The sequence below is a fragment of the Oncorhynchus tshawytscha genome, linkage group LG06 (assembly GCF_018296145.1).
Source record: "Oncorhynchus tshawytscha isolate Ot180627B linkage group LG06, Otsh_v2.0, whole genome shotgun sequence".
Classification (NCBI taxonomy): Eukaryota; Metazoa; Chordata; class Actinopteri; order Salmoniformes; family Salmonidae; genus Oncorhynchus; species Oncorhynchus tshawytscha.
Window position 1 is genome coordinate 77,406,106 of NC_056434.1, and position 22,630 is coordinate 77,428,735.

Genomic DNA, 22,630 nt, shown 5'->3' on the forward strand with positions numbered 1-22,630 from the left:
CCTGTGCTTGGCCCTCCTATGTTGAACATAATAAATGTCTCTCTATCCACCGGATGTGTACCAAACTCACTAAAAGTGGCAGTAATAAAGCCTCTCTTGAAAAAGCCAAACCTTGACCCAGAAAATATAAAAAACTATCGGCCTATATCGAATCTTCCATTCCTCTCAAAAATTTTAGAAAAGGCTGTTGCGCAGCAAATTACTGCCTTCCTGAAGACAAACAATGTATACGAAATGCTTCAGTCTGGTTTTAGACCCCATCATAGCACTGAGACGGCACTTGTGAAGGTGGTAAATTACATTTTAATGGCATCGGACCGAGGCTCTGCATCTGTCCTCGTGCTCCTAGACGTTAGTGCTGCTTTTGATACCATCGATCACCACATTCTTTTGGAGAGATTGGAAACCCAAATTGGTCTACACGGACAAGTTCTGGCCTGGTTTAGATCTTATCTGTCGGAAAGATATCAGCTTGTCTCTGTGAATGGTTTGTCCTCTGACAAATCAACTGTAAATGTCGGTGTTCCTCAAGGTTCCGTTTTGGGACCACTATTGTTTTCACTATATATTTTACCTCTTGGGGATGTTATTCGAAAACATAATGTTAACTTTCACTGCTATGCGGATGACACACAGCTGTACATTTCAATGAAACATGGTGAAGCCCCAAAATTGCCCTTGCTAGAAGCATGTGTTTCAGACATAAGGAAGTGGATGGCTGCAAACTTTCTACTTTTAAACTCGGACAAAACAGAGATGCTTGTTGTAGGTCCCAAAGAAACAAAGAGATCTTCTGTTGAATCTGACAATTAATCTTAATGGTTGTACAGTCGTCTCAAATAAAACTGTGAAGGACCTCGGCGTTACTCTGGACCCTGATCTCTCTTTTGAAGAACATATCAAGACCATTTCAAGGACAGCTTTTTTCCATCTACGTAACATTGCAAAAATCTGAAACTTTCTGTCCAAAAATGATGCAGAAAAATTAATCCATGCTTTTGTCACTTCTAGGTTAGACTACTGCAATGCTCTACTTTCCGGCTACCCGGATAAAGCACTAAATAAACTTCAGTTGGTGCTAAATACGGCTGCTAGAATCCTGACTAGAACCAAAAAAATTGATCATATTACTCCAGTGCTAGCCTCTCTACACTGGCTTCCTGTCAAAGCAAGGGCTGATTTCAAGGTTTTACTGCTAACCTACAAAGCATTACATGGGCTTGCTCCTACCTATCTCTCTGATTTGGTCCTGTCGTACATACCTACACGTACGCTACGGTCACAAGACGCAGGCCTCCTAATTGTCCCTAGAATTTCTAAGCAAACAGCTGGAGGCAGGGCTTTCTCCTATAGAGCTCCATTTTTATGGAACGGTCTGCCTACCCATGTCAGAGACGCAAACTCGGTCTCAACCTTTAAGTCCTTACTGAAGACTTATCTCTTCAGTGGGTCATATGATTGAGTGTAGTCTGGCCCAGGAGTGGGAAGGTGAACGGAAAGGCTCTGGAGCAACGAACCGCCCTTGCTGTCTCTGCCTGGCCGGTTCCCCTCTTCCCACTGGGATTCTCTGTCTCTAACCCTATTACAGGGGCTGAGTCACTGGCTTACTGGGGCTCTCTCATGCCATCCCTGGAAGGGGTGCGTCACCTGAGTGGGTTGAGTCACTGATGTGGTCATCCTGTCTGGGTTGGCGCCCCCCCTTGGGTTGTGCCATGGCGGAGATCTTTGTGGGCTATACTCAGCCTTGTCTCAGGATGGTAAGTTGGTGGTTGAAGATATCCCTCTAGTGGTGTGGGGGCTGTGCTTTGGCAAAGTGGGTGGGGTTATATCCTTCCTGTTTGGCCCTGTCTGGGGTGTCCTCGGATGGGGCCACAGTGTCTCCTGACCCCTCCTGTCTCAGCCTCCAGTATTTATGCTGCAGTAGTTAATGTGTCGGGGGCTAGGGTCAGTTTGTTATATCTGGAGTACCTCTCCTGTCCTATTCGGTGTCCTGTGTGAATCTAAGTGTGCGTTCTCTAATTCTCTCTTTCTCTCTCTCTCTCTCGGAGGACCTGAGCCCTAGGACCATGCCCCAGGACTACCTGACATGATGACTCCTTTCTGTCCCCAGTCCACCTGACCGTGCTGCTGCTCCAGTTTCAACTGTTCTGCCTTATTATTATACGACCATGCTGGTCATTTATGAACATTTGAACATCTTGGCCATGTTCTGTTATAATCTCCACCCGGCACAGCCAGAAGAGGACTGGCCACCCCACATAGCCTGGTTCCTCTCTAGGTTTCTTCCTAGGTTTTGGCCTTTCTAGGGAGTTTTTCCTAGCCACCGTGCTTCTACACCTGCATTGCTTACTGTTTGGGGTTTTAGGCTGGGTTTCTGTACAGCACTTTGAGATATCAGCTGATGTACGAAGGGCTATATAAATACATTTGATTTGATTTGATTTGATTTTGATCTGTATTGGCGTGAATGGTCAGTCACACACACACACACACACACACACACACACACACACACACACACACACACACACACACACACACACACACACACACACACACACACACAGTACATTAAAGTAAAGACAATACCTATTATTCCTGATAGCCCTCAGAGAAATTCAATCATAAGGTTCTCTATTCAAAGTACTTTAGAGATATTTTGATAAAGACATACAGTGCCTTCAGAAAGTAGTCCAACCTCTGACATTTTCCAAATTTTATTGTGTTACAGTTTGAATTGAAAATTGATTAAATTTAGATTTGTTTGTCACTGGCCCTCTACACACAATACCCCATAATGTCAAAGTGAAATTATTATTATGTCTTTTTCTTTTTACAAAAAGTCAATAAGTATTCAACCCCTTTGTTATGGCAAGCCTAAATAAATTCAGGAGTAAACATTTGCTTAACAAGTCACATAATAAGTTGCATGGACACACTCTGTGTGCAATAATAGTGTTTTACATAATTTTTTTAATGACTACCTGCAAGATGACTTGTGACTTGTGTAACAGTGTAACTAGGGCTTGTGTAGTACCGTCAAAATCCTAGAGGAAAAGCTGGTTCAGTCTGATTTCCAACAGACGCTGGGGGACAAATGTACCTTTCAGCAAGACAATAACCTAAAACACAAGGCCAAATCTACACTGGAGTTGCTTACCAAGAAGACAGTGAATGTTCCTGAGTAGCCGAGTTACAGTTTTGACTGAAATCCTCTTGAAAATCTAAGGCAAGATCTGAAAATGGTTGTCTAACAATGATCAACAACCAATTTGACAGAGCTTGAATAACTTTGAAAAGAATAATCTGCAAATTGTGTACAATTCAGGTGTGGTGAGCTCTTAAAGACCCAGAAAGACTCACAGCTGTTAGCACTGCCAAAGGTGCTTCTACAAAGTATTGACTTAGGGGTGTGAATACTTATGTAAAAAATATATTTCTGTATTTAATTTTCAATACATATTTAAGAGAATCTAAAATCAAGTTTTCACTTTGTCCTTATGGGGTTTGAATGTTTTCTCGGGGCGGCAGGTAGCCTAGTGGTTAGAGTGTTTGACCAGTAATCGAATAGATCGAATCCCAGAGCTGACAAGGTAAAAAATCTGTTGTTCTACCCCCAAACAAGGTAGTTAACCCACTGTTCCTAGGCTGTCATTGTAAATAGGAACTTGTTCTTAACTGACTTGCCTAGTTAAATTTTAAAAAGATGTGTGAGGGACAAAATCCATTTTGAATTCAGGCTGTAACACAACAACGTGGAATAAGTCAAGGGGTGTGAATATTTTCTGAAGGCACTGTACTTAGAAGAACATGAATAACAGTTAAAATAATAAAATATTAAGTACAATGTAATTGCCCCCACAATGAAATCACACATTACCATTAACACTAATTAATTTCTCTCTAAAACTGCCCACTGTAACTTGTTCTTTTACTTTTTAAAGAAGCCCTACTGAGCACTTAATTGAGCCACAAACATAATTTATAAAGGCACACTGCTCATCTGCATCCCTGGGTATTGGCAGTGGATACCCACTACTAGTACAATCAAATTAGAGTTGAGAGCACCAGACATCCAAACTGTTGTCATCCTCTTTTAAGTGTGTTGGAGGGGCCTAAATATAACGCATGGAAATGTTAGATTAGCACGCGCTGTGCTCTCAACAAGATGTTGGCTCTAGTCCTTCTACTTTACGTGTCTGGAGAAGCTCCAACGGTCATGACAACTCAGGCTGTGTTTAAACAGGCAGCCAAAATCGGATATTTTTCCATTAGTTGGTCTTTTGGCCAATCAGATCAGCTTTGAAAAATATCTGATGTGGATTGGTCAAAAGACCAATTAGTGGAAAGAATATCAGAATTGGGCTGCTTATGTGTAAACGCAGGCTGAGATGTCATGACCGTTGGAGCTTCTCCAGACACGTAAAGTAGAAGGACTAGAGCCAACATCTTGGGTCCCATTCTAAACTGCTTATATGGATAGTCACATAGAGCATCCAGAGACTACTGAGTAACATAACGTTCTTTTTTTACAGTATAGGCTAAATGCCTCCATGCAACTGCCGTCCACACTCTTTCACAAGTGAATAGCTTCAGTACCGAATCAGATTGTCCACCCACATATACTGTTATTAGCTGAGACAGATTGGGGCATGTGGTCTTGAGTTCTTATAAAAAAATAGCTAAATATTTCTTGTTAAAGACCTGCCCGGTACTTTGGTGACTAGCAAGTAAGTATTTTTTAAACCTCCTGCTTTAAACTGGATGTGTCAATGTGTAGGTCATACATGCATCATCTATGAGCGAAATTACTGTTTTACCTCAATTAGACATGAAATCCCTAGATTGAAAGTGACTGTTGTCTGGAAGAGGTGCTGCGCCATTTTACTCCCCCCCCCCCTCGCCTTTTGAGTGACAGCTAGCAAGAATCACATGCAGCAGAACGAGAGAGAGAACAGTGACTCTGTGCACATACAGTGGCGAGAAAAATATGTGAATCCTTTGGAATTACCTGGATTACTGCATTAATTGGTCATAAAATTTGATCTAATCTTCATCTAAGTCACAACAATAGACAAAACAGTCTGCTTAAACTAATAACACAAACAATTATACGTTTTTAAATCTTTATTGAACACAGAGTGTAAACATTCACAGTATAGGGTGGGAAAAGTATGTGTATCATTGGATTTAATAACTGGTTGACCCTCCATTGGCAGCAATAACCTCAACCAAATGTCTTCTGTAGTTGCGGATCAGACCTGCACAACAGTCAGGAGGAATTTTGGACCATTCATCTTTACAAAACTGTTTCAGTTCAGCAATATTCTTAGGATGTCTGGTGTGAACCGCTCTAGAGGTCATGCCACAGCATTTGAAATCAAGTTGAGCTCAGGACTCTGACTGAGCCTCTCCAGAAGGCGTATTTTCTTCTGTTGAAGCCATTCTGTTGTTGACGTACTTCTGTGTTTTGGGTCGTTGTCTTGTTGCATCACCCAACTTCTGTTGAGCTTCAATTGGTGGACAGATAGCCTTACATTCTACTGCAAAAGTCTTGATAAACTTGGGAATTCATTTTTCCGTCAATGATAGCAAGCTGTCCAGGCCCTGGGGCAGCAAAGCAGCCCCAAACCATGATGCTCTCTCCACCATACTTTACAGTCAGGGTAAGGTTTTGATGTTGGTGTGCTGTGCCTTTTTTTCTCCACACATAGTGTTGTGTGTTCCTTCCAAACAACTCAACTTTAGTTTAATCTGTCCACAAACATTTTGTCAGAAGCGCTGTGGAATATCCAGGTGCTCTTTTGCGAACTTCAGACGGGCAGCAATGGGTTTTTTTGACAGCAGTGGCTTCTTCCATGGTGTCCTCCCATGAACACCATTCTTGTTTAGTGTTTTACGTTTTGTAGACTCGTCAACAGAGATGTTAGCAAGTTCCAGAGATTTCTGTCTTTAGCTGACACTCCAGGATTCTTCTTAACTCTTCTTCTTCTGTGCATTCTGCACTGTGTTCTTGCAGTCATCTTTGCAGGACGGCCACTCCTAGGGAGAGTAGCAACAGTGCTGAACTTTCTCCATTTATAGACAATTTGTCTTACCGTGGACTGATCAACATCAAGGCTTTTAGAGCTACTTTTGTAACCCTTTCCAGCTCTATGCAAGTCAACAATTCTTTATCTTAGGTCTTCTGAGACCTCTTTTGTTCGAGGCACTGTTCACATCAGGCAATGCCTCTTGTGAATAGTAAACTCAAATTTTGTGAGTGTTTTTTATAGTGCAGGGCAGCTCTAACCAACATCTCCAATCTTGTCTCATTGTTTAGACTCCAGGTCTGCTGATTCCTGACTCCAATTAGCTTTTGGAAAAGTCATTAGCCTAGGGGTTCACGTACTTTTTCCAACCTACACTGTGAATGTTTAAATGATGTATTCAATATAGACAAGAAAAATACAATAATCTGTGTGTTTTTAGTTTAAGCACACTGTGTTTGTCTATTGTTGTGACTAAAATGAAGATCAGATCAAATGTTATGACTAATTTATGCAGAAATCCAGGTAATTCCAAAGGGTTCATATACTTTTTCTTGCCACTGTACTGTATCTGCACATACAGTATGTGATGTAGTACAGAATTTTCGGAGACCACTTTTGGCTCGTGGGTGCTACTTTCAGAACTACCGGCTAAAATGTATTAAAAAGTACCAGAGAATCCAAGCGTGGAAGTGGCAGTGTGCTGCTCATAAGGCTCTGTATGTTCCATACAAAGTTCTGCAGAAATTCCCCAGATATTATTGGAGAAGTTGAGAGAGAGACTAAAAGCCATTTCTGTTTGTGTCCTGAGGCGGTGACAGGATGTAAATACAACAGGGGACAACAGTGACATTTAAAAATAATGAATGCAACTCTGTGACGAGCTTAACGAAGGTTCTGGTGAGGTGCACTGGTGTTAAAGTGCCAGCAGGTATTTTCTCTCCCATGCTCCTTCACGTATGAGCCAAATCATGTCTGACACGCAGTTCACTGGTCTTTTGCCACCTTGCACATTTTCACAGGGAGTAAAATGCTAAACCTCACAGTTGCCTGCTGGTGTTTTGAGTCATATGCTAATGTTAGTTGTATGTGACTCAAAGTTTGGGGGCAAGAGAGCAAAAATAACCACCAAGTCACTTCATGAAATCATCATTAAGGGCTTGTAAGTAAGCACTTTACGGTAAGGTCTACACCTGTTGTATTCGGCACACGTGACAAATACATTTTGATCTGATTTGATTATTAAGAGCAAGGCAATGGTGAAATGTCATTAGTGCAGAGTCCAGTTGATTTAACTGCTTGATGAGACTCCAAATCAAATAACATTTTATTTGCCACATGCGCCAAATACAACAGGTGTAGACTTGACCGTGAAATGCTTACTTACATAAAACATTCAAGAGCACCGTGTAGTGTAGCTGACTTTCAAACCGTTCAACATACAACTTGAACAAGCTCCAGTGGTGACTAAAAGCTGGCACAGACAGTCATTCTAAAATGTGTTGGGACCTGGCCCTGCCCTGGCAGTATGTAACCTTCTCAGTTCTGCAGCATGTAATCCAAAATATTCACAATAACAACAGGGGTAAAGAATGACTCACACATAGCAAAAATTAAGAAAAAGCACTTAGACACACAAATATAGCTATGCTACAGCCAGTTCACATCAGTTGTAAGCAGACCGTTCAAAAAGCTTTTTAAAACTTAAAATACTTTGTAATCATTGTTGTAACAGTGTAACTAGGGCTATGTTGGACCCTCTGAGGATTTCTGCACATGTTCTCCCTCTGTTAAGAGCTCTGGCTATAAATAACGACAGAGGAGAGTGAGGATTGCGGCAGACGATGTCCTCAAGCACATCCATCTAAGAAGGAGACATCTGAGGATGCTCCAGCTGTGGCCAATGTTTGGCAGATTAATGCCCGGGACCCCTTTTACAGATGCCTGGCCACGCCTCAGCACTGTCTCGCAGGCAAGCAAACCACACAAAAAATCCCCACCATAAGCCCTATAGGTGCTCCCCTTCTGACAAGCCATCCTCTCTCACAAGCTTTCTCCTTTCTTTTATGCTCTCTGTACAGACATCTAATTCAATAGTAATGACTGTTTTTATAGATTGGTGTTTGTGTTTTCCTTCCTCACTGATGTGCCATGAGTCTTTAGTTTTGATCCCCATCCATCGCTCTCTCTCTCTCTGTCTGCCCCTACGTCTCCCTCCCTCAGTCCATCTCTCTCTCTTTCTGTCTGCCCCAACGTATGTCTCTGTCCATCCATCTCTCTCTATCTGTCTGCCCTAACATATGTCGCTGTCCATCCATCACTCTCTCTCTCTCTGTCTGCCAATACATATGTCTCTGTCCATCTCTAACCCTATATGCCCCTACATCTCCCTCCCTCAGTCCATCTCTCTCTGTCTGCCCCTATGTCTCCCTCACTCCATCCGTCCATCCATCTCTCTCTCTCTCTGTCTGCCCCTATGTACAGTCTATCTCTGTACATCTATCTCTCTCTATCTCTCTGACTGTGTGCCCCTACATATGTCTCCTTCCATCTATCTCTCGGTCTCTCTGTCTGGTCCTATGTACGTCTCAGTCCGTCCATCTCTCTCTCTCTCTGCCCCTATGTCTCCCTCCCTCTGTCTCTCTCTCTCCCAGACATTTTTTCTCCAGCCTTCAAGGCAAATTCATTTTGAATCAACTCTCCCCTATCCATTAGCAGGCCATTCTAGCCCCTATTAGAGTAAGTTATGTAACCAGTGTTGTGCCCCATCCTCTTCACTCACTTTTCTATGTTCTTACTGCCACTCCTAATCTCCTTATCTTTCTTTCCCTTTACCTTTTTTCTTTCCATTCCTATCCCCCTTCTTCCCTCTAGCAATCCATCTCTCAAGTGAGTTCCTCTCTCTACATGGCATGCCCACTCAACATATCTGGTTGGTAGAACACCAGAGTTAATGTGTCAGTCCATTTGCTACTTCCATTGTGCTAAGGTTCATTACAATTCATCAGAAATAATGCAGGTCATTAACTCCCTGATTAGGAACATATCTTCCATGCATATTGTGAATCTCGTACTTAATGCGGGTGTTAGTCACCTCTGATTTCATCAGGGGACTGGGTTTTTAATGTCTGACAGACAGTGTGGTTCCTCCAAGATATTATAATCCTCCTCCATTACCTCACAGCATGTTAACCCACTGATCATTACAACCCACCAGAACCCTTTCGTCTAATACCTCCAGATAAGGATCTATTCATTCTGAAGAATTAGGAACACCTGCCCTTTCCATGACATATACCGACCAGGTGAGTCCAGGTTAAAGAAGGATTTTTAAGCCTTGAGACAATTGATACATGGATTGTATATGTATGCCACTCAGAGGGTGAATGGACAAGACAAAATATTTAAGTGCCTTTGAACTGGGTATGGTAGTAGGTGCCGGGCACACCGGTTTGAGCAACGATACTGTTTTTTTCCACACTTAACAGTTTCCTGTGTGTATCAAGAATGGTTCACCACCCAAAGGACATCCAACCAACTTGACACAACTGTGGGAAGCATTGGAGTCAACATGGGCCAGCATCCCTGTGGAATGCTTTCGACACCTTGTAGAGTCCATGCCCTGATGAATTGAGGCTGCTCTGAGGGCAAAAGGGGGTGCAACTCAATATTAGCAAAGTGTATAAAACCACTTGCATCTGCAGATGCAGGATCTTAATTTGCGCTAGTTTGCTACAGCAGGAAAATAATCTTGCAGCAACAGGAAATGTGAATAATTATGCTATAATTAATGGACAATTTTGTAGGGGTTGATACATTTTTCGTAAGGGAAAATCAAGTCTGAAATTTAAAAATGGAAATTCTGAACTTCAAAAGCCCTTTTGACCTCAAAAGTTTTACATTTCCTGAATTGCAGGACAGTTTTCCTGCACCAGGGTGATCAAATTAACATGCTACATCTGTAGGTACAGCAGGCATATCCCACATGAAAAAATACTACAGTTCACTATAGAATACTACAGTACTTACTATATAATTCTGTAGTAAACTGTAGGATGTTATTCTTCACACAGTAGTGTCCCTCGATCATGAGTAGTACTTACTATTAAATGTTGTTGTAACGATTCTCGTCCTCGTCTGATGAGGAATATGAAGGATCGGACCAAAATGCAGCGTGGTACGTGTCCATGTTAACTTTATGCATCTGAACACAAAATAACAAAGGTGAAACAACAAAAAAACGAAACAGTCCTATGAGGTGACAAAACACAAAACAGGAAACAACTACCCACAAACACAGGTGGGAACAGGCTACCTGAGTATGGTTCTCCATCAGAGACAATGATAGACAGCTGCCTCTGATTGGGAACCATACCAGGCCAAACGCATAGAAAAGAAAACATAGAAAATCAACATAGAATGCCCACCCCAACTCACGCCCCGACCATACCAAAATAGAGACATAAAAAGGAACTAAGGTCAGGGCGTGACAGTTGTAGGATATTGTGGATTACTACAGTAAATACTACAGTAATGTCCGCAAAAACACTACAGTCTACAAAAACACTACACTGCTTTTACTATAGTAAATACTTTCATTTGCACATTCCCCTCCCCCATATCGCAATAAGTGAGAAACCTACACTACCGTTCAAAAGTCACTTATAAATGTCCTTGTTTTTAAAAGAAAAGCACATTTTGTTTTTTGTCCATTAAAATAACATCAAATTGATCAGAAATACAGTGTAGACATTGTTAATGTTGTGAATTACTATTGTAGCTGGAAAAGGCTGATTTTTAATGGAATAGCTACATAGGCATATCGAGGCCCATTTTCAGCAACCATTACTCCTGTGTTGTGTTAGATAATCCAAGTTAATAATTTTAAAAGATGAATTGATCGTTAACCCTTTTGGAATTATGTTACCACAGCTGAAAACTGTTGTCTTGATTAAAGACGCAGTAAAACTGGCCTTCTTTAGACTTGTTGAGTATCTGGAGCATCAGAATTTGTGGGTTCGATTACAGGCTCAAAATGGTCAGAAACAAAGAACTTTCTTCTGAAACTCGTCAGTCTATTCTTGTTCTGAGAAATGAAGGCGATTCCATGCGAGAAATTGTGTACTACTCCCTTCACAGAACAGCGCAAACTGGCCCTAACCAGAATAGAAAGAAGAATGGGACTCCCCGGTGCACAATTGAGCAAGAGGACAAGTATATTAGTGTCTACGCCTCACAACAGATGCCTCACAAGTCCTCAACTGGCAGCTTCATTAAATAGTACCCGCAAAACACCAGTCTCAACGTCAACAGTGAAGTGGCGACTCCTGGAGGCTGGCCTTCTAGGCAGAGTTCCTCTGTACAGTGTCTGTGTTCTTTTGCCCATCTTCATCTTTTCTTTATATTGGCCAATCTGAGATATGTATTTTTCTTTGCAACTCTGCTAGAAGTCAGCTCTTCACTGTTGACGTTGAGACTGGTGTTTTGAAAACTACATTAATGTCACGACTTCCATCAAAGTCAGTTCCTCTCCTTGTTCGGGCGGCGTTCGGAGGTCGGCGTCACCGGTCTTCTAGCCATCGTCGATCCACTTTTCATTTTCCATTTGTTTTGTCTTGTTTTCCTACACACCTGGTTTTCATTTCCCTCATTAATTGTTGTGTATTTAACCCTCTGTTCCCCCCATGTCTTTGTATGGAATTGTTTGTTGTAAGTGCTTGTGCACATGTTTACTGGTGCGCGTCGGGTTTTTGTACCCATGTTGGTTATTTCTTTATGCCGTTGGTTTTGAAATTAAGCTGCTCCGGCTATTACTTAGTTCTGCTCTCCTGCATCTGACTTCCCTGCCACCAGTTACGCACCACTTACAATGAATTACTATAGTACTACAGTTTTACTTTACTACAGTATTTATAATATAGTTAACTGTAAATACTATAGTTAACTGTAAATACTACAGTGTACTACAGTAAATACTATGGTAAAGTCTGCAAAAACACTAAAGTGAACGCTAGACTTTTAGAAAAAAGGTGCTATTTAGAACCTAAAACTGTTCTTCGGCTGTCTCCATAGGAGAACCCTTTGAATAACCCTTTTTGGTTCCATGTAGAACCATTTTCGTTCCAGGTATAAACCTTTTGGGTTCCAAGTAGAACTCTTTTCATAGAGAGAGGGGTTCTACGTGTAACCCAAAAGGGTTCTACCTAGAACCAAAACGGGTTCTACCTGGAACCAAAAGGGGTTCTGCTATGGACAGCTGAAGTTCCCTTTCGGAACCCTTTTTTTCTAAGAGTGTATAGTATTTATACCATATTATACTATAGTATTAATTTATGTGAGATGAGGAAATGAGCATAAGTGTCACGTCCTGACCTTCGTTCCTTTTTTATGTCTCTATTTTAGTTTGGTCAGGGCGTGAGTTAGGGTGGGCATTCTATGTTTTGTTCTGGGTGTTATATTTCTAGGTGTTTGGCCTGGTATGGTTCCCAATCAGAGGCAGCTGTCAATCGTTGTCTCTGATCGAGAACCATACTTAGGCAGCCTGTTTTCCCACTATGGGTTGTGGTTGTGGGTAGTTGTTTTCCGTTTCAGTGTTTGCACCATACGGGACTTTTTCTGTTTTCATTTATTCTCTTGTTCTTTTGTATTTAGTGTTCAGTTTATTAAAGGAAATATGAATACGTACCACGCTGCACCTTCTTCCACCAACGACAATCTTTACAATAAGAATACGGAATCCTATGAGGTCAGCTCCACAGGGGATTATTAATCCTGATAGGTGTTTATTTTGTCCAAATGTATTATGGCTATGTAGTGCAGAGCTTACTTATTTATTGTGCAATCATACATGTTTAATACCAATGTATGATGTAAACATGAATTGACCTAATTTCTAAATAAATAAAATGCAATCTTGGATGTGATGGGTTTTTTCTTCATATAATTGTACATTAACACAGTAAGAAATAGCATGGTGCTTGTCATGACCAAACCCTAAGTAAAAGATCGAAAAACAAATATGTATCTTTGAAAGACGATACACTCCAGTGTCTATTTAATGCTCTTCTTCTTGTCACACTGCATCACTCAAGCTCCTTCATCTTCTCTCATAAAGCAGAGTTGGAATCTAATAAGGAAGAGACCTTAACAAGATCTTGGAATTTTAATGAGGCGTTGTGGTTTATTCAAATGAGTTCATGTATAGTAGTATAAAGATAAGAATTAAACCAATAACTCACACACATCCTTGGAGGTAAAACAATGCTGGGGGATTTATAGGGATTTGTTTCATCATTACAGGCTATGCACTTGACCACCCTGCTGCACAAGACTCAATGCTAACATGTGAAACATGTTGGTAATGAATACAATTAAGTATACACTTTTTATCTCACATTATCAGCCAACTGAAACACATTAAATGCATATACACTGTATTGTACAGTGATTTGAGATGTTACAAATTATTTATTTGTATAAAAAAACATGAGCTGGCGCACACCCAGAATTTTTTTAAATGTAGAGGTGCTGACTAATGGCGAATAAACTACAAGCTATATTGTCACACCCTGACCTTATTTTTTTTCTTTTTCGGTTAGGTCAGGGTGTGACATGGGTGATGTATGTTTTTTGTCTTATCTAGGGGTTTTGTATGTTTATGGGGGTGTCCCCTATCTAGGAGTTTTTGTATATCTATGGTTGCCTAGATTGGTTCTCAATTTGAGGCAGCTGTCTATCGTTGTCTCTGATTGGGAACCATATTTAGGCAGCCATATTATGTGGGTATTTTGTGGGTGATTGTTCCTGTTCCAGTGTTCCAGTGTTTAGTGTTCACGTTACGGGACTGTTTCATCTTCGTTCCTTTTGTCGGTTTGTTGTTTTTGTTCAGTGTTTAAGTATTCCCATTAAATATGGATTATCATCACGCTGCATCTTGGTCCTCCTCTCTTTCACCCGAAGACATTCGTTACATATATATAAACTTGAGGTTGTCACATCCTGATCCGTTTCACCTGTCTTGTGCTTGTCTCCACCCACTCCAGGTGTCGCCCATTTTCCCCATTATCCAGCGTGCATTTATACCTGTGTTTTCTGTTTGTCTGTTGCCAGTTCGGCTTGTCTCGTCAAGCCTACCAGCATTTTTCCCGTACTCCTGTTTTTTTCTCTAGTCCCTGTTTTCTAGTTTTCCCGGTTTTGACTATTCTGCCTGCCCTGACCCAGCCTGCCGTTCTGTACCTTGTGACACTGCCCTGGATTACTGACCTCTGCCTGGCTGCCCTGGCCCTGAGCCTGCCTGCTGTTCTGTACCTTTCGGACTCTGCTTTGGATTACTGACCTTTGCCTGCCCTTGACCTGTCATTTGCCTGCCCCCTGTTTTTGTAATAAACTTTTGTTACATCAAACGGTCTGCATCTGGGTCTTATCCTGAGGTCTGATAGTACAAACTGGCCATGACTGACCCAGCAGACTCGGACCAGCTCCACAACGTCATCTCCTCCCACCATTGGGAGACAAGAGGAGTTATCCGGACGGATTCCAGACCTTGGCAGAACGCTATGCCTTGAATACAGTGATGGAGAAATTCTGTAGATTATCTGTGAGGCCGCCGGCTGCGACAGTAGCCTCCCAGCCCCCCGGTAACATGGCTGTCAAGAATGGGTCTCTCCAGCCCACCCCGGCTTCCCGGAAATCCAGCATACCTCCTCCAGAACACTTTGCGGGCGTTTCTCTCCCAGTGTTCCCTCATCTTCGAGTTGCAGCCCTCATCCTTCCCCCCTGGACCACTCGAAGATAGCGTATCTCATATTGCTAATGTCTGGGACAGCTCTTGCCTGGGCTACTGCATTGGGGGAACAACAATCTGCGTGTGTTTCAGCCTGGAAGAGTTTGTGGCTGAGGTGAAAAAGGTTTTAGAATCTCCATTGTCCGGGAGAGAGGCTGCCGGGAAGTTACTCCAGCTTCGCCAAGACTCCCGTAGTGTGGCGGACTATGCGGTTGATTTCCACACATTGGCTGCTGAAAGTGCCTGGAATCCAGAAGCCCTGTTCGACACATTCCTTCATGGATTATCAGAGGAGGTTAAAGACAAGCTCTCAGCCCGGGAGCTGTCTACGGAACTCGATTCGCTCATCGCCTTGACCATCCGGATAAATGGGCAACTACGGGAACACAGGAGGGAAAAGAGGTCTAATTCCGGTCCCAACTGCTCGTCCAAGAATCCCACCTTGTCTCCGAGCAACTCCAGAAGGCCCCGGCATCTATGTCCCAGAGAGATTCTGAACTTACCCGAGTTCCTCAGAGAGTCTCCTAGATCTGCGAACTCACCTTTTTTGGAGCCAATGCAACTCGGAGAGCTAGGCTGTCTCCAGCCTAACGTTTACACAGACTTAACACCTAGAGTTGTCTGTATTGTGGAACTGCCGGTCATTATGTATCTACCTGTCCTTTAAAGAGACCAGGTGCATCAGTAGGGACGAGGACTCTAGTGGGCCATACGGAGAGTTTTTCTTCTCCCCTTACTCGCACCCCTCTCCATGCCATCCTGCTGTGGGGGCGACCAGTCTAAATCTCTCCAGGTTCTCATTGACTCTGGGGCCTATGGGAGTTTAATGGGCGCCACCCTGGTGTCTGAGCTGGGGATCCCCACTCATCTCCTCTCAGGTCCCCTGGATGTTAGAGCAGTGGATGGGCTCTCTATACTCAGGGTTACCCACAATACTACTCCTATCCACCTGCTTGTGTCCAGGAACCACAGTGAGTCTATACAGTTTATGCTCATCAAGTCTCCTCAGGGTCCCGTGGTATTGGGGTTTTCTTGGCTCCAGCACCACAATCCCTTTATCAAGTGGACTGCTGGTACTATCGTGGGCTGGAGCCCTTTCTGCCCCGCCCATTGCCTGAAGTCTGCTCAGCCTGCCCCGGGACGTCTTCCTGTGGGCTCAGATGAAGCCTCGGACCTCTCCGCCGTTCCCGAGGAGTACCAGGATCTCAGAGAGGTTTTCAGTATGGCCCGGTCCACTTCGCTTCCTCCACATCGACCCTATGACTGTGGGATCGACCTTCTCCCGGGCACTATACCATCCCGGGGATGGCTGTATTCACTGTCGGATCCAGAGACCAAGGATAGGGAGATGTACATCGAGGACTCCCTGGCTGCAGGGGGTATCCGTCCTTCTGCCTTCCCTGCCGATGTAGGGTTCTTCTTTGTGGAGAAGAAGGACAAAACTCTGCACCCATGCATCGACTACCGGGGCCTCAATGACATCACGGTTAAGAACCGCTACCCGCTACCACTCATCGCCTCGGCTTTCGAGCTGCTCCAGGGTGTCACTATCTTCTCTAAGTTAGACCTGCGGGATGCCTACCACCTGGTATGGCTACGGGAAGGTGACGAGTGGAAGACAGATTTCAACACTGCTAGCGGACACACTGAATACCTGGTGATGCCATTCGGTTTGACCAATGCTCCTGCTGTGTTCCAGGCCCTTAATGACGTTCTCCGGGATATGTTGACCCGGTCGTGTTCGTCTACCTCAACGACATTCTCGTCTTTTTCCGCTCGACTCAAGAACACGTCAAGAACACGTCTCCTGGAGAACCAGCTGTTTGTCAAAGCTGAAAAATGCAAGATCCATCACTCCACCATCTCCTTCCTTGAATACATCATCACTGCTGGGAATGTGCAGGTGGATCCGGGAAAGGAGAGAGCGGTGGTGGCCCCAACCCACGTCCAGAGTGCAGCTGCAACGTTTCTTAGGATTTGCCAATTTCTATTGCCATCTTATCCCGGGGTTAACCTCTTGATTCTAGCCATCCCGGATCTGGGATCGTGAATACAGCCTCAAGCTCATTACCATAACGCAACGTTAACTATTCATGAAAATCGCAAATTAAATGAAATAAATATGCTAGCTCTCAAGCTTAGCCTTTTGTTAACAACACTGTCATCTCAGATTTTCAAAATATGCTTTTCAACCATAGCAAAACAAGCATTTGTGTAAGATTATTGATAGCTAGCGTAGCATTTAGCGTAGCATTCAGCATGCAACATTTTCACAAAAACAAGAAAAGCATTCAAATAAAATCATTTACCTTTGAAGAACTTCAGATGTTTTCAATGAGGAGACTCTCAGTTAGATAGCAAATGTTCAGTTTTTCCAAAAAGATTATTTGTTTAGGACAAATCGCTCTGTTTTGTTCATCACGTTTAGCTACGAAAAAAACCTGTATCCAGGAGTGTAATTATCCCCACAGCTCATTAGCATAACACAACGTTAACTATTCATGAAAATCGCAAATTAAATGAAATTAATATGCTAGCTCTCAAGCTTAGCCTTTTGTTAACAACACTGTCATCTCAGATTTTCAAAATATGCTTCTCAACCATAGCAAAACAAGCATTTGTGTAACAGTATTGATAGCTAGCGCAGCTAGCGTAGCATTTAGCGTTAGCATCAGCAGGCAACATTTTCACAAAAACCGGAAAAACATTCAAATAAATCATTTACCTTTGAAGAACTTCGGATGTTTTCAATGAGGAGACTCTCAGTTAGATAGCAAATGTTCAGTTTTTTCTGAAAGATTATTTGTTTAGGAGAAATCGCTCTGTTTGGTGCGTCACGTTTGGCTACCAAAAAAAACCCAAAACTTTTTTCCAAATGAACTCCATAATATCGACTGAAACACGGTAAAAGTTGTTTAGAATCAATCCTCAATGTGTTTTTCACATATCTCTTCGATGATATATCGTTCGTGGAAGTGTGCGTTCTCCTCTGAATCTCAATGGAAAATGCCTCCAGTTGAAGATTACGCACCAATTTAGACAAAGGATACCGGGCGGACCCCTGGCAAATGTAGTCTTTTATGGCCAATCTTCCAATGATATGCCTACAAATACGTCACAATGCTGCAGACACCTTGGAGAAACGATAGAAAGGGCAGGCTCATTCCCGGCGCATTCACAGCCATATAAGGAGACAATGGAAAACAGAGCCTCAAAAATTCTGCCCATTTCCTGGTTGAAGTTTCATCTTGGTTTCGCCTGTAGCATGAGTTCTGTGGCTATCACAGATAATATCTTTGCAGTTTTGGAAACGTTAGAATGTCAAAGCTGCCAATTATATGCATAGTCGAGCATCTTTTCGTGACAAAATATTGCGCTTAAAACGGGCACGTTTTTTAATCCATAAATTAAAAGAGCGCCCCTATATCCGAGAAGTTAACAGCATCCTGGCTTCCCCCCTGTCAGCACTCACCTCTCCCAAGGTCCCGTTCATGTGGTCCCCAGCTGCTGACCGGGCGTACCTGGTCCTTAAGCACCGTTTTCCCACAGCTCCCATATTGATCCATCCGGATCCGTCCCGTCAGATTGTGGTGGAGGTATACATTTCGGATGCCGGAGTGGGGGCCATCCTGTCCCAGTGTTCTGACCTGGACCTTAAGCTGCATCCCTGCGCCTTCTTCTCCCATCGCCTTAACCTCTTGATCCTACTTGAGACGCAGACGTCCCAACTAGAGCTCTGGAAATGCAAATGCGCTACGCTAAACGCTAATAGTATTAGTTAAAACGCAAACGTTCATTAAAATACACATGCTTGGTATTGAATTAAAGCTACACTCGTTGTGAATCCAGGCACCAAGTCAGATTTTTAAAATGCTTTTCGGCGAAAGCATGAGAAGCTATTATCTGATAGCATGTAACACCCCAAATGACCCGTAGGGGATGTAAACAAAAGAATTAGCATAGTCGGCGCTACACAAACCGCACAATAAAATATAAAACATTCATTACCTTTGACCATCTTCTTTCTTGGCACTCCTTGATGTCCCATAATCAATACTGGGTCTTTTTTTTTCGATTAAATCGGTCCATATATAGCCTAGATATCGATCTATGAAGACTGTGTGATAAACGGAAAAAAATAGCGTTTCATAACGTAACGTCATTTTTTAAAAGTTAAAAAGTCGACGATAAACTTTCACAAAACACTTCGAAATACCTTTCTAATGCAACTTTAGGTATTAGTACACGTTAATAAGCTATAAAAATCATCAGGAGACGATGTAAATTCGATAGCTGGTCGTCTGGAAAAAATGTCCGGAAAAACACCGGGCCAATGCATCAAGTTGGTGGTCGGAGGGAATCGGTTCCCTTTTTCCCGTTCTACCAAGAATCAAATCCGAATCAAATGAGAAGACTCTATACATCCTGTGGAAGCTGTAGGTACTGCAACCTCGGCCTCATTTAATACGGTTCACCTTTAACAATGGGTTGAAGTGGCGCATGGATATTTTTTTCCATTTCCAGTGATCAGATTTTCCTGCGCTTTTCGATGAAACAGACGTTCTGTTATAGTCACAGCCTTGATTTAACCAGTTTTAGAAACGTTAGAGTGTTTTCTATACACACATACTAATCATATGCATATACTATATTCCTGGCATGAGTAGCAGGACGCCAAAATGTTGCGCGATTTTTAACAGAATGTTCGAAAAAGTAGGGGTTCGGCTTAAGAGGTTTTAACGCCACGGAGAGGAATTATGATGCTGGGAATCGAGAAATACTCGCGGTGAAGATGGCCTTGGAGGAGTGGAGACAGTGGTTAGAGGGGGCAGAACTTCCATTCATAGTGTAGACAGATCTCAAGAACCTGGAATATCTCGGCACCTCCAAACTCCAGGCAAGCTCGATGGGCCCTGTTGTTCACCCAGTTCAACTTCACCATCTCCTACCGCCCGGGGTCTAAGAATGTTAAGCAGGACGCGCTTTCACACTGCTATTGACGCTTCTAGACCCTCTGACCCCAAGATCATTCTTCCTACCTTGTGCCTGGCGGCTACCCTCGTCTGGGGAATAGAGAACCATGTCCGTGAGGCACAGCGTTCCCAGCCAGGGGTGGCCCGGCTAACCGGATGTTTGTCCCCGACGCTGCCGGCTCCCCAGTCCTGGAATGGGCTCAGACCCTGGACACTTTTGGTGGCCCACCATGGTTCCGGACATCTCCGCGTTCGTCACCGCCTACATTGTCTGTGCTCAGAACAAGTCTCCTCAGCAAGCTCCGGCTGGCCTCCTTCAACCTCTTCCTGTCTCTCACTGTCCCTGGTCACATATATCCCTGGGCTTCGTCACTGGTCTCTCACCGTCTGATGGCAACACCACTATCCTCACGGTGGTGGACAGGTTTTCCAAGCTGCCCATTTCATTCCCCTCCCTAAGCTACCTTCAGCCATGGTGCAGCACGTCTTCCAGATCCATGGACTTCCGGTGGACATGGTTTCCGACTGTGGTCCTCAGTTCACGTCCCGGTTCTGGAAGGCGTTCTGCACATTCATTTGGTCGTCGGCCAGTCTGTTCTACGGTTTTCATCCCCAATCCAACGGCCAGTCAAAGCGTGCCAATTAGGACCTGGAGACGACTCTTCGGTGCCTCGTCTCAGCCATCCCCACCACCTGGAGCCAGCAACTCGTGTGGGTGGAGTCCTGAGGTCTGATAGCTGTCATTTATTGGGTAAATCACCAACGCTTCTTCAAGGTCATTAATCATCCAACATAAACTTTAACTGCAAAGCTAACATTGGCATTAACTTTGTAGGTTTCCCCATTCAGCTAAAATAAATATTTCTAAAGCCAACTTTAGGACTAGTGCTACCCTCCAGCCACACTGCAGGGAGGGTAGGGTGTCAGCTATATAAGATACTTTTCCATTCTGAAAAGCCTTTTAGTCCCCCATTAGCATAAACATTCTCATGGATATTAGCCAATGAAACGCTCTTATTGCACTGACATGATAGAAGACCCATTATCATGAGCCAGTAGATGCTTGGCAATCCCCAACACCAGGTAAACAAGGATAGACTACACGTTGTATCAATCCACAAACTACTGATCTGGACACATATTCCATGAACGAGACAAGGTTCTGCCACAGTTGACGTCACTAACATTATCTCATGCACAAACAAACATGAAGACATACTGTGCAATGAAATGTCTGTACAAACCTTGAATTATGGCAGCAGTAGTAGCTATATGACTGTGGAAAACAATGAACTCCTCTAACATTTCCGCCATTGGCAATGACATATGCTGCATAAAGTCAACTCTCTACAGCAAGTACTTGACATGAAGACAATGGATGCGGGTTCAATGTGAACAGCTATGGCAGAAGGCCTCTGTCAGTCAGTCTGGTCTCGATGGATAGCTGTGCCTACCAGTGCCTGCCAGTGTTCACACTGAAAAATTGAGATATTTCCTTTTATCTTGTCTTTCTTTCTTTGCTTCCAGGACTGTAATTATATAGGATTTGGAGTGCTTGTACGTTTGTAAAGTGCATGTTTCTGAAGTGATTACTAATCTTCTGCATACTGGTGACTAACTGTATGTGCTGAGTGTTTGCTGAGAAAAAAGCTGAAGACAAGTCTCTTCTTTTTCAATGTGTTATTTCCCCTTCACCTTAAGTGGATTCTGTGATGAGTCAATTTGTGGAAACAAAACAGAAAAACAGATGAGTATAGCCTACTTACAAGTTGCCTTTACAAAGCTCTGAGAAAACTGCCTCAAAAGCATGGTCAGGCAATTTTCCCCTCCTTAATTCCAGTCATGAACAGAGAGGCTTTTATTAAAGGGTAATCAATTTTGTAGACATGATAGACTATAGATATTTACGTACTGTATATTTTGGGGATGAAAAAGCGCACTGTGACTTTTGACTGTGTGGAAGAAATCAATCTTAAAATAAAACGGAAGAACGATTAAAAGGAATATTCATTATTATCGAATAATGTGTTACCACTTGCCGCAACACATAATCTCAACCATAGGTGTCAGCAGCTTGAATGTCAATTAGCTCAGTCTCGGAAACAGGAATTCATCCTTGTGAATGATTTGACAACTGAGCTGCATTTTCTCACACTTCGGTAATTTAATACAATAAATATGAAGGAGGAGTAGAATCCAGGTAGAATGTCATTGGTATTTGGAAAAGGTTCAACCCTGTTATCGCCAACCATTCATCACAGCACTGACACCGGTCATAGGGGCATAGCAGTTTGTGCAATGGATGATCAGATTTTTATGACAATAACCCTTTTTTTGTCTATCCAGCCTGCCTCTTTTCATAGAATGGGCCAACCATATAATTTGAATTCTAATTATATGTGTGCTACAGTCACTGTCTGCAGTGATTCACAGTTTATTTTTGCATTTGTTATCATAAATGTGGTACACACTATACTGATTGCAATTTACAAGACAACAAAAGTATGCCATGAAACAAAGATTAATGCATTGCATTGCCAGTAAATGCAGTAAATATATTGTCAAATAGTAAACTGTCAAAAGATGATAGTTTGTGTGACAAAGACGACAGCTTGTATGTTGCATTTGAATAATTTCATTTTTTTCTAAAATCAAAGAAAACCCCTTTTCTGTCTTAATGAGCTCAATTTATTTTCCAAAACTCTAAATAATTCACGTTTCTCTGATCATCTCCATACATAATGAATGCCACCCATAATGAATTATTTAGCCAGTCATGCTTTTGGACTCAACCGATCCCTTTGGCCATGTGCAGGCAGAGACACAAATGGGTCTTTGATATCTAA